Here is a 12,500-nt window from a genome sequence, read left to right on the forward strand (position 1 = left end):
ACCTGACCTCAGAGGGGTGTGGGGGGGGAGAGAGAGAGAGAGAGAGAGAGAGAGAGAGAGAGAGAGAGAGAGAGAGAGAGAGAGAGAGAGAGAGAGAGAGAGAGAGAGAGAGAGAGAGAGAGAGAGCATAATCATAATTGGGCCAAATTTACAAACAGGCTGCTGCATCTGCTAGCAAATCAATAAATTGCAATGGGTTATTACTTACTTAATTAATTATTTACTGTGATAATTGTGGACTTCTCAATGTTACAGTATATGCGCTGCCATGGTACTTCATCTCTTCAGCACATTTGTAGTATAATCTTGGTTTGCGTGAGGGAGCCTATGTGTGTGTGTGTGTGTGTGTGTGTGTGTGTGTGTGTGTGTGTGTGCGTGCGTGCGTGCGTGTGTGCGTGCATGCGTGCATGTGTGTGTTTATATGCTATAGGTGAAAGCATATGTGTAATGTTATGTTATTTATGCAAATGCATACAGCACTCACAGACAGTGTGTGTGAACCTCCTTGAGCAATTCAAGCTAATTAGCATGTGTTGCAACATGTGTCGTGTCTATGGTAACCATTTTGCTTTATTTAGAGTAGAAGTAGAAGCAGTGAAAACATACAAAGGAGCATGCCCTAAACTATTTTGACCACAATCAAAATTGAGAACACTTATTTTATGGTTTCTCTTTAGTGTACTTCTATACAGTATGTGCCACAAATTATGCACTTACATTGTACATACTAACCCTAACTCTGCTGCAAGTATACATGCACTGTTATGGTGTTACATAATTGTACCAGATTAATGGAACAGGAGTCTTAAAGTGTACCCTCTAAAAGGGCATATTTTAATTGGAATTTGAATATCCAGGCGTACGGTATACTCTGCGAGCAAGTTTTGGGTCATCAACTGCACAGGCATGGGTTCCTGGCTGGCAATCAGTATCTCAAGAATCAGGAAGGAAAGATGCACTGTCATGGGTGCCATTTTGTAGACGATTGTGGCTGGTCACTAGCCTGATTATCATTGACGTGCAAATCTCTTCGAGAGGTCTGACATAGAGCATAACAATTAACATTTCCCAAACGGAATGTTTGACCCGCCTCCCTTGGTTTGCATAAGGTTGTTTGCTTCCCGACAAAGTGAAAGGAGTTCCCGTATTTGTGGGAACTCAGAAAGTACTTGCATTGCTCTTGACCTGACTAGTTGCAACGCCAAAGGTGCTGTGTCACTAGGAGGGCGTGGCCTGGCTAGCAGTTCACAGGTGGTAAGCAGTGTTGAGGTTTAGGTAAATAATGACAGCTGTTAGTGACAAGTGACAGTGTGCTGGTGGAATGTTTGGTTGAATTATAAACACTACTTCTCATTACATTGTAATTGCAGTAGATACACACAAATACACGATGTAATTAACATGTTGGTAGGCCTACATGGTATGACATGGTACTACATATTATTAAACTGGTTATTACATGCAGTAGATCCACTGTAGTAAACCCTTATAAAAGTGTTACCTAAAATAGTGTCCATGGTGGTTCAGGTCATAGCCTACAAAATTATGATGTACGTGAAAACTGTTGTGCCACTCAAACAATCTGCACACCACATGTGAAGCTTCCTGAAAGATCCCTTAGCTGGTTCATGGAGCAAGCCAACATTTCTCTGAGTAACTCCAAGGTTCTCTGAAGAACCTTAAAGTTCCTGGAAGAACCCCAAGGTTCCCTAGTAAAACCCTTAGGTTTATTTAGTTTGCCACTGCGGAGGTTCTCTGAGGAAGATGAACTATGGGTTACGCCTCTTGCGTGACCATTTGCTCGGCCGACAGAGAACCCTTAGGTTTAGTTTACTACTGTGGAGGATCTCCCATAGGTTTTCCGGGGAACCTGTTCAGAAGCAAGAAGCTATAGTCTCAGCTAGTTCTCTGAAAAGGCTAATTCCTAATTCCAGCAACTACAGCAACATAGAAACTGAGAAAAATGCCCTCGAAGCTTTGATGTGAGGTTGGACATTGTTGTTACAGCAAATTTAACCTAGCAATATCTCACAAACAGGGCACATTTGGACCATAAGGCTTTGTTACAAGATAAAGAAGCTGTAATGAACACCATTTTCAATCTAAATTAAATTTTGACAAAATGTAGTTAGCTACTGCACTTTGCCTTTGTAGGGCAGTGTACATGGGTTTTAAATTCTTGTTTTCCCCTGGCTGCGTGATCCTGGCTGCGCACAACTCAACCTCTGATTGTTGGAAACCGTTGTCTGTCTGCTCACGTGGTTGGCTGCCAGTGTCTTGCCCCTCCTCACAACTCTGTATTTATAAACAAAACAAAAACATGTGTAGGTTCCACAACAATTGGCAACTGCATGTTTTTCAAGGAACCTTGTAATTTCCGCTGTGTCCAAATAGAGGTCTGCTTAGTGGTGTTGTGTACAGAGTCGTAACAGGCTGGAGGGGACGTTTCTCAGGTAAAGGCAGTCAACAGTGATACTCCCCTCTGAGTGGTACAGCCTGTGGTGTCTGTCTTTCTGTAATTGCTGGATAAAGCAATGAGGCACACTGGCTGTACCAATGACTCAGGAAGTCACTACACAAACTACACAGCAGGACACAGAGTAGAATGACTGCAGCTGAAAGTAATCAACTGGCAAGGGATATGGTTGCCATCTCCGATAGATAATGCATAATAATTATTCATTGCCAGTGGCTATTGGATACTCGTTCCCTTCCCATCCTGGCACCTGCTTCTTTTCACATGTCTCCTTTGTGAAGACAGCTCCTATTGTTTGGCCATTGTAGTTTCTTTTCATTGGCAATTTCCAATGTCCATGTAGCCAGACCAACACAGGTCTGGAAATATCTAATCTGTAAATGTCATTTGTCATTAAGGGTGGGTTATTTATTTGTTTGTTTGTTAATATGGTAGTTCATGTTGCCCATGTTATATTTATCGTATTCTGTGGTAGACTTCTTTGTGTTTCTGTGGAATAAATTGATGAAGTGATGATGATGCTTTGGTGGATGTATGGTAACTAGGTGGGGGTGGGGGCTACGGGGGGAATGCCACTCTGTCCTCCTTCAGCATCCTCAGGGCTGGCAGAGAAACACTCCTCCTGACATGTCTTCATTTTGGCCCTGAGTAGACAATACCGCTTCCCTGGAGGCAGCAGGGAAGAGAGGCTATTGCTGTGGATAGCAGAAGTGCCTGCCTATGGCGGATCACCCTCCCCCTTCAAGACAGCCTATTGCTGTGGATGGCTGAGGTGCCTATGGGGGATCACCCTGCCCCTTGACCTCCAGTGCTTGGTGTAGATGTCCTGAAGCCTAGGAAAGGAAGTGTTGATGGACTCCGCTGAGCATACACAGTACTGCTCTCCTTCGGGCCTTAGTCGTTCCTGCTTGGTGGCAGAGGTGTATTAAGTAGAAGTACTGTTACAGATGCAAATACCACATGACATCATGACATAATATAGTTGCATCCATACCATACGACTAGTGTTGTTATTATATGCTTCACAGTACTTCAATGTCTCGTTTGTTTACATGTCTGCTTGGCATTGTTCCCATCTGGCTGTTACACAGTGTTTCAACTCGTATGCCCGAATGGTTGTAACAAGGAAGAGCAGTTAGATAGTTGTTGTGCGTTTGTTTTCTTTTTGCCATGCTTCACATAGTGTAATCCTCACAAAATCTGTTACATCTTACAAGCTGCTTGCTGAGATTTTACAATGTTATTTTAAACGCTGCTCTCTCCGTTCAGCTCTGAAAACAGTGCTCTGATTAGATGTGTGAGGACTCGGAGTCTCTACTTCCTCTCTCTTGTGGGCTAGTCACTTTGGTATTACCTATCAGCAAAACAAGTTAAGGCCGTTTTGTCAATCATATTAATCTGTGTGACGATCAACATTGACAACATTACCTTCACCAGTAGCGTTATTAATCCATAAGTGAATTAAAAAATTGCAGGTTTGTTGATTTGGACAAATGTGTGTACTGGTACATGTAGCCTACTTTATTTCAGATAGGTGCAAACAAAAGTTTTACATGGTAATGAAGAACATGCAGTTTGTTATCTTGGCTACTGTTTACCTATATTTGGGCATGCCAGTAATATATTCAGTCATAAATTGCCTTTGCCTCTAATAATATCCCAAACTGTCTTGCCGTAGTTTTGTGGGTGGAAATGAGATCCACAAGAGAGTTGCCATCTGCTGTCCTCAGCATCCCACATTAGGCTATGATATGACACTTCATTTGCAGACTTGTGCTATATTTATCTAAATGTCTGTTGAATTTCATCACCATCGTCATCATCGTCATCACTATCTTCATCATCATCATCATCATCATAAGAGAACTCACAAGGGTGTGTCAAATACTGACGCTAATAATGCACATTAGCATGTACATTATGTATGTGCTAAATTAAAAACACATAATAGAGTTTCTAAAATCCCTTGGCAGTGGCACCTCCTATTTTGCTTCGGGAGCCACATGATGTGCTGCTGCCTGAAACGCATCAGTGGAGAGAAGAGAAGAGGTCGACTACGGCCTACTCCAGCCTACTCAGACGGTGTGGAGTGGGCGACTAGCAATTTAGTTTGACCTCTCCTTTTACCCTTGTGTTGTGGTGTCGTGTTTCTGTTGTGGGGGGCCAGCCAGCCGTGGATCACCTCTCATCTTGCTCTCAGTTCTTTAAATTACGGGGCCTTTTTTGTCTGTTTACATCTGTATGCTGTTGACAAATTGGCTCTAACAAACTCAATCAAATGGCTCTAGTACACAGTTATTATCATTATCAACAAAACAAGACAGGCCTGGCCCTGCTCTTCCAACATCAGTGGTCCGGTCAGGTGCAACATTTGGCTGCTGTCTGATTCTTGATTATAGCTACTTTAGAGTAGACTGAGGGATAAGTAGTTGCCTATAGACTTTTAAAAATGTTTCTATTGCCACCTTATCAAAGATGAGGACATCCACTTTACGTTTATGCTTTTAAAAAAAAGATCATTGCTAAACTACACAGCAATCTGTATAGTGCTAATTCAACACAGTAGTAGTTGGTGAGTAGCACCAACAACACGATTCAACCCTCGAAGTTTCAAATTAACACTGCAAAATGTACTCTGCACTTTTTCTTGCTGAAATATCAACTAACATACTTGGACGAAAACCAGGTAGGCTGTAAAAGGAGTAGAGTGCTAACACATTTTTTTTTCTTCTCCTGTGTTGCAGAGGTGCGTTGAGGAAGCTATGAGGAGTGCTAACACATTTGTTCTGTCTCCTGTGTTGCAGAGGTGCATTGAGGAGGCCATGAGAGGGGCATGAGAATGTGGCCTGAGGATAGAAGGTGCCAGTGTCACTCTCATCAACCACTCACTTCCACTCGCTGAGCTTGTCCCCATCCCAAAACACAGGCAAACCTTCACTGTCTGTAAGTATCTTTTCTCTTCGAGAGGTCTTTGGGTTTGTGCTGTCTTTCTGACGACTTAAACAAGAAAACTCCCTGCTGCCTTTGGACTCAAATGCTAAAATAGGTGTTTTGTCTACTCTACAGGAATGCTGACAGAAACAAAACTGTACAGATGAGGAATATGTATGCTTGATGACAGGGACTGATCTCACATTAAGTCAAGAGATGCAACGCTGAGGACACTGTCAAGAGTGAGACAACAAGGTTGTCCGCTGTTACACTCGTACTTTGCTTATACCGGTATGTACAGAAGGTTATTTTCCAAAGACATAAAGAATCGTAACATTACAACATAGAACATCATTTTTTCTCCTTCTGCAGCACGATGGACTCAAAAGTTTGTGCTCCATAGTCAGACCAATGGCAATTGGATGGATCACAATTATTGATCTCCTGAGTCCAATTTAAGTTGACATTCAGCCTCCCCTCCCTGAATGCTGAATACATTTGACATTACTGCGTACAAGCTGATTTTTCATATCCAACTCGGTCTCTGACTGATATTAACAAAATATATCCATAGAGAAGACATGATGTGATGTTATCTTAGGTCATACTGTAATTCAAGGTGTGCGAGTTGTAATGATCATTGTAAAATATAGAATGTATCTGCGATCCAATTAGTTAACTAACTGAATAGAATTTGTCACTCAGTGACACTATCAAAAACTGTGTTTTTGACTAAAGGATCTTGTTCATAATTGTTTTGTAGTCATTCAGAGCATTGATGTATAATGCCGACCAGACAATTGGCTGTTGGAAGAGTTCAGTAATTGCGAGTGGCCTTGTACTACAACCTCAGGCGATATATCCATTTAATCGCAGCTTCTTTTCTTAAATAGCTGCTGTCGATATAGCCTGGCTCTCGCGAGACCCCTAGTGCTTCGTGCATCTTCGCTACACTTCGTGGATGACAATCCATCTGAGTGAGAGCCAGGTTACTGTCGATACCTCAAGGAGAAGAAAACCAAAGTCACATAAAGGTCAAGACAGAGTTAAAATAACACCAGCCAGCCAGCCTTAAAATATAAGAAAACACGGACTGACAAGCAGATAAATATTCTGCGCCGGGCCCCTTTCAAGTGCATCCAAAACAGCCGATTTTTCATCCAGCTGTGAGGTTCACCTCTACAGTATTCATCACGTCTGGCTGATGCTGGTACTGTTTGGAGCAAGTCTGGCCATAACTCACCACAGTAGCCTGGGCTGCTCTGAAAGGCAGCCTGTGCAGGGCAGGCCAACAGGAGGGCACAAAAAGGACAAGTTGTCCCAGGCCCAGGGAGAGGGCGGGTGGTCAGAAATGGGTTCCTATTGCATTGGATGCAGTATCCCCATAATGCACAGTGGTAACACCAGTGGCACACTGTAATAGTCATTAAAAAGGTTAATTACCATAGTATTACCCTACTATGACATAAGAGAGGGCCTTTAGTAATGCAATACGACTTGGCCATTACCATTCTGGTAACAGCAAAAAATTACACAGTGTTTTAACAGGTTAAAAGGGGAGCCCATTCAGATGATTTTGTCCTGGGCCCAGTCAAATCTATCAGTGGCCTTGAGCCTGTGCGCTGTGATCTTCACAGACAGGCAGCTTGTGCAAAATGTCTGGCTGTCGAGAGTCAGCCGAGAGGCCAATGGTGGTATTGCCTGATTATTCATAATTACTTGAAGAAAGTGCCAATATTAATATTGATGAAATCCCAGACAGCGAGCGAGCGAGTGCTGTGCTATGCAGAGCTCCCAGACGTTTTAATGCGGTCATGAACTGTATAGTTATTAAGGGGATTTAAACCAGAGCGTCTGTTAATTACATGAAAAGCTATTGCCATGATGGCTGCGACAATAACCGTTAATACCAGGGAGAAATCTTGAAAAGGTATTTGTGGTGTCTGAGGCTTTGCATAACCAAAGCTTTGCACCAACAATGCGGCAGACAGGGGTTTTCGCCATTCTTAGTTCTAATTGGCGTATCTGTACGTTTTGCGATGCTTGTGGCTTTAGAGGACAATTGAAAAATCACCATCCGCAGTGCAAGGTACTGCAGTTAATGTTCTTTATTGCGTGTAAATTCACATGTCATGGGATTCATGAGTCACCAAATAACGTGGAGAGAACTCTGGAATTCCATTAGCTAGAGAGACTCACAGAGAATCACCGCATTCACAAATGTGTTTGATTAAGGGATTAAATGTGTATTAAAGTTGCCTTAAAACCTTTAGATGTGTCAACCCAAGGTTACCCTGCATGAATGCATAACACATAAGCAATCAATGATTGTATAATGGGGAGCTGCCATATGTTGATGAGGATATATCTTAATGAGTGGTCTGATGCATAAGCTGGAGCCAGACAGATTTAATACATGTTTCACATATGCACGACTAGACTACCAGCCTGTTCAGGGTATGGCAATGATTTTAAGCTGTTTGTTTTTGTGGACATACTACCATGAATGCTATTTTCACAGTGTGCTTATACCGTGATGCCCTTTTAGCTTTAAGGTGCTTTCATGCGGTGACCTTGGTGCGTTAATTCCCTTGGAGGTGATCGTGTTCCTGTTCCTGTGTGGATTGACCACAGAGGGCTGTGTCAGTCTACTGGTGCTTCAAACTTTTCAAAAGGATTTCGTGACTGACTTCATTTCATGCAAATCTCAATCGCTTTTGCAGTGTCAACCAAAAGAGAGAAGGGCAGGCATGGCAGCATTTAAAAGGGTTTGTTTTTCATAGATTTTTTTCTGGTTCTCCTCAGGCGTGGGGTTTAAGCTTATTCTACAACATGTAGAAAGACACAAATGACAAAATCATGTTTACCAGCATGCAACATGATGTTCAACATGAAAACTTGGTGTTGGTGATGATTGTTGGTTGGTAGAGTGACTAGCAGGAATCTTCTACAGGAGGATTCATTTGAGCAAAAGTGTCCATTTGGTGCTTCTTCACAAAAATGAACTGCCAAGACATGCCTTGTTGTGAAAACATGGTCTTTTTTAGTTTAATTAAGCATGATGAAATACAAGCATAACATGTTTTGTCTCTGTGTACCAACAGTTTGACCAACCCTGAGTTTTGGCTGTTGGCATGTTTTTAAAAAAGAGACTTTCTGGTTGTGTTCATAGTCTGAGTTTGGGTCCCGTGCCAATACTCCAACTCCTACTGGCTATGGATAAACCCTGCCAACATCTACCAATAAATATCATAAATGCTCAGTTTTATTTAATAGGTCCAGGTGGTCTCTAAGTGAAACAAATGTACGATGTCAGAGAGAGGTTATCACTAGTTTTACAAATGAAGCGATACAATACTGTGTACAAAACAAGAAGCCTATTAAATTGTATAGATTTTAGTGTGGGGCGAACAAAAAAGATGTGGTCTTTCAATGCATGGTGTCAAATCTACTTGGTGCTTTTAAGCAGATTAGGATATGACTATTTCCCCCGGTTGTCTTGTTCCTTCTTCCATAGATTTTGCTTTGGTTCAGGTTTCAGGTTTCAAAGCAGTTTGATAGCCAGATTGTTCTATTAGTACATTTGTCCCAAAACTGTTTTAGTGTTGAAGATTATAAATGAGGTTCATTGTAGTAGTTTTTATAGTAATTTCTTGCGTCTTAAATTGGATGTGCAGTTGAAAATGTGAATATAACACCACTTAGGTTGTTGTTCTACATGCAACCTGTTGATTTTTAATTGGAATGCCAGTCAAATCATCTCATGTGCTTCCTGACGTAGTTATTAGTGCTGGTAAGTCTTTTGGGTTAGTTCAGCTCTGATTAAAAGGGTCCTCATTTGGGATTACTTGAGAACACAGATCAATGACTGTGTGAGGTGTTACCGAAACGAGTTATTATTTTCACAGCATTTGGCAAAAGAAACTAGAAACATTTTACTGGGGCCTTGACAGGTGATGGGCTCAAAGTATTCCAACAATCTTTAAAAGTGGAAAGTGCAACCATACATTCTCCCAATAATGATAACTGTAGGCTTCCGAAAGATGAATAGCAGGCACACTGAAACTTTTTGTTTGGTATGTGGTTGGAAGTCTAGGGTGTGAAGGTTGAAGCTCAGGTCAAAATCTGCTGTGTTTGCAATTTCATTGTTTGAAGAAAGTATGGCTTGCATTCCCGCAAGTGAATAAGACTGCATATAGCCTATCATAACTTCAGATGTATTGATGGAGTGGAAGTTGAACCCTTTCAGCACAAGGGGTCTAAAGGGAGGCCTTTACGTGTTTGGCTCCCCGATGAACGACCTAACATAACGGCTCCTTCAAGGCCTGTGCTCTGCTAGAAGCCGAGTGCACCTGATATTGAGTTAAGACTGAGCTTTGCCCTCATCATGCAGTAATTTGTGGTTTGAACTGTGGCTGGAGCACAATGAAGGGTTCTGACAGGATTTCTAAACCACCTGTGCTCTTCTCAAACTGCAGCCATATACTGTATATTTGCTATTTGCAGCTGTTTCTGTGTATGGTTTCTTAATACAGGACATGTGAATAAATTAAGAACAGCGGTAACATTTAAGAATAGTAGCCCCTTAAAAGACTCATTGACCCTTCATTGACATTTGTTAACTTATTTTAAACAAAATATTTACAAAGGTTTGGACAAAGTAAGAACAAACCTACGGCTGCACAATCGTATTGTTAATATTATGGTGGTTCTACTTGTATCTGCCAAGGTAAATCATAAACCAGCCTCTAATAAGGTATTTTCAATAATCAGTGCAATTCATAGACGTTTAATTGGCCTGAGTGTTTTAAGAGCAAAAAGTTCATTAGTGCCAATTGAGTCCACACTTACACTACAAGACTCTCCAACTTGAACCGTTTCCTTCCTTTTCTCAGTATGAGGCTGTGTGTGGCTTATAAGCAGTTACTCTGTATTACTCCTCAGTGGTAGAGAGGTTGACCCTGAACATGGGTGGCACAAATGCAATGGTTCGTTGTGTATGTTGTGCAATGTGATGCTATCGGACATACTGTGCTATGTGTGCTGTCAATCTCAAGGCTACCACTAGCCTGACAGGCTAGACCACAATGAAAATCCATGAAAATCCATGAATGGTCTGATTACGCTTCTCTGGGGAGGGTTTTCTAGCCTGATTATCATTGACTTTCAAATCTCTTCGAGACTTGGTCTGACCAAGAGCATAACAATTAACATTTCCCAAATGGCATTTTCCTAATTACCTCCCTTGGTTTGCTAATGATTGTTTGCTTCCCAACAAAGTGGGAGGAGTTCCAGTATTTGCGGGAACTCAGAAAGTACTTGCATTGCTCTTGACCTGACTGGTAGCAACGCTGAAGCCGTTGCGTCACTAGGAGGGCACGGCCTGGCTAGGGTTTTCAGCTGGTGTTCAGACAACCGGTGTTACCGGCCAATACGCACTTGGGAGAATAATAACATAGGCCTATGTCATGAATGTCAACTGTCAGCGATTGGTCAGAGCTCATTTCAAACCAGAGCTGAGCCCATCGTCCCGCCCAAGTGCTCCAGGGCACCGAGGATCCAGAACTAAAATGAATTACGAAATACCAGGCTAGGCTAGCACACCCATTTGTATTTTCTCCACGATTCGCATGTACTCTAAATACGAGAATTGCAGTGTTTCTACAATTGCAGCTGGCCTCTATTTGTACAACAGATACATCTCTCCAATCATTAATTTTTACCAGCAGTGGCATGCAAGCTGTTGGCTCCCAGATTGGTAGAACCACAGATGGCGGGAAAGGTCACTTGATAGTATGTGGAAAATGTGATATCACTGCTGAAACGTGTTGTTGAAACTTAATCATTAACAATGTCATTGGACACAATATTTGAGACAGCAACAGCAACAAAATAAAAATTAAAATGTATTTATCCCCCTCACAGATATCTAGATTATGGAAAATGGAAGTAAAGGACCTTGTTTAGAGAGAAGTGGACTTTATGGGCAATATATGTTTAGAGCAGTATTTTTGCTGCTGTGTAGGACACAGTGGATAAGTGGATTAAGTGCAGAAAAAAGCTTTTTCAAACTAAAATGTGTCTGAAACAGATTTACTCTAATCTTAGCTTGAGAGCAGAAGGCAGGATGGAAGGTCAGACTCTCCTTGTAAACTAGACGTACAGTATCTCCAAACTGAGTGGAGAATTCTTGTGGGAGAAGGGTTTTTCCCCACACGATAAGCCCACACACTGAAATAAGCATGTGCTTGGATGGGATCCCACCACCTCTGCCGTTCCAGCAGGTTTCTGTGTTGCCTCGATCGGTGGGCTTGCATGGCTTCAACCCGCAGAGACTGCTGCGCTCCACAGCACAGGCATGTGAGTCACCCAACTCATTCCTATTGCCACCTCTCTGCCACCTCTCCCACCACCATTACCACTAACACCACCTCTCCTACCACCACCACTGCACTTCCTCCTCCCAGGCCCTATATGCACAGCAGTCACACCTGAGATGGGAAATCTGTGGCTGGACATAACAGCCACATTAAAAAGTCATGCCTCAGAAGGTTTTTTTCCTCCATGTCTGTGTTATTCATTTATTTATCTATGTATTTATATATTTCTAGTTCTATAGTTGGTAACACTTTTGCTCTTTGTTTATTTTTATTTTTTTTGACATCCTGTATGAAACGTGAAACGTAACAAAAACAAGCAAACAAAAACAAGTCATTGGTTATCTGACATAATTTATAAGCATAAAATGGAATGAATGAATATATTTAGGAGCGTAATCGGTGTGCTAGCTGTTTCTGTTGCTTGAATCGGCTACTGCTACTATCAAGTAGTTAAGATTCACTGACGTAAACCCATTATCTGTCATTCTGTGCATAAAGGCTGACGGAGAAGGAAAGAAGGGTCCTTTGTGGAGGTAATAGCTGATAAACATTAGTAATTCATCGCTGAGATACTTCCGGGAATAACCGATTACTGTTGAGTGGTCCAATAGCTCTTTGACACTTGACCTGTGTTTGCATTTCTAAACTTGAATGAAGAGCCACAATTCTTTACTTTCCACATCAACAATCACGATTCTTTATTTTGTCCTGGA

General features: G+C 41.9%; 1 protein-coding gene across 1 annotated transcript in view; it reads left to right on the forward strand.

Moving 5' to 3' along the window:
• lingo1a (leucine rich repeat and Ig domain containing 1a) overlaps positions 1–12,500 on the forward strand; it is a 101,244-nt gene that overhangs the window by 39,802 nt on the left and 48,942 nt on the right. Inside the window, exon 2 of the mRNA XM_063196713.1 lies at positions 5,283–5,419. The gene's annotated coding sequence lies outside the window, so the exon portion shown is untranslated. The remainder of the gene's footprint in view (positions 1–5,282; positions 5,420–12,500) is intronic.

Source organism: Engraulis encrasicolus, chromosome 4 (assembly GCF_034702125.1).
Source record: "Engraulis encrasicolus isolate BLACKSEA-1 chromosome 4, IST_EnEncr_1.0, whole genome shotgun sequence".
In the NCBI taxonomy this organism is placed as follows: Eukaryota; Metazoa; Chordata; class Actinopteri; order Clupeiformes; family Engraulidae; genus Engraulis; species Engraulis encrasicolus.